The sequence below is a fragment of the Carlito syrichta genome, unplaced genomic scaffold (genome assembly GCF_000164805.1).
Source record: "Carlito syrichta isolate Samal-C Ts95f unplaced genomic scaffold, Tarsius_syrichta-2.0.1 Scaffold297319, whole genome shotgun sequence".
Taxonomy (NCBI): domain Eukaryota; kingdom Metazoa; phylum Chordata; class Mammalia; order Primates; family Tarsiidae; genus Carlito; species Carlito syrichta.
This window is the reverse complement of record NW_007241415.1, coordinates 20,958-21,563: the sequence shown is the minus strand read 5'-3', so window position 1 is coordinate 21,563 and position 606 is coordinate 20,958.

The window sequence follows — 606 nt, the reverse complement described above, 5'->3', positions numbered from 1 at the left end:
TTTTATTTATTGTAGAGATGAGGTCTCGCCAAGTTGCCCAGGCTGATCTCGAACCCCTGAGCTCAGGCAATCCTCTTGCCTCGGCCTCCCAAAGTGCTGGGATTACAGGCTTGAGCCACCATGCCGGACCTTCAAAGATGATTAAAACCAGTTCACCCTCTATCCCACCACATACAAATACATTATGACTAACAGCTCATAATTGCAGACCATTGTTCAGAGTCAGAGGGAAATTTATTGCCTTATAATGGAGACATCAACTGAGTTACCTAGAGTGAAACCCATGTCCTTGACCTGATTAGTCCAGTATGATAAGCAGCTGAAATAAGTGTAAGTGCCATGGCAGTCACATAACAGTAACAATTCAAACAGAATCCAGTACTTCTAGACATTGTTATGTCACCTGGAGGGTCTGTCCCAATGATGGATTTATGTACCTGGCTAGTAATTCATGAGCTTTTGACTGTGAGATTAAAATAGAATATACGGCCGGGCTTGGTGGCTCAGCCTGTAATCCCGCCCTTTGGGAGGCCGAGGTGAGTGCACTGCCTGAGCCCGCGGGTTCGAGACCCGCCTCGGCAACTTGGCGAGACCTCATCTCTACAA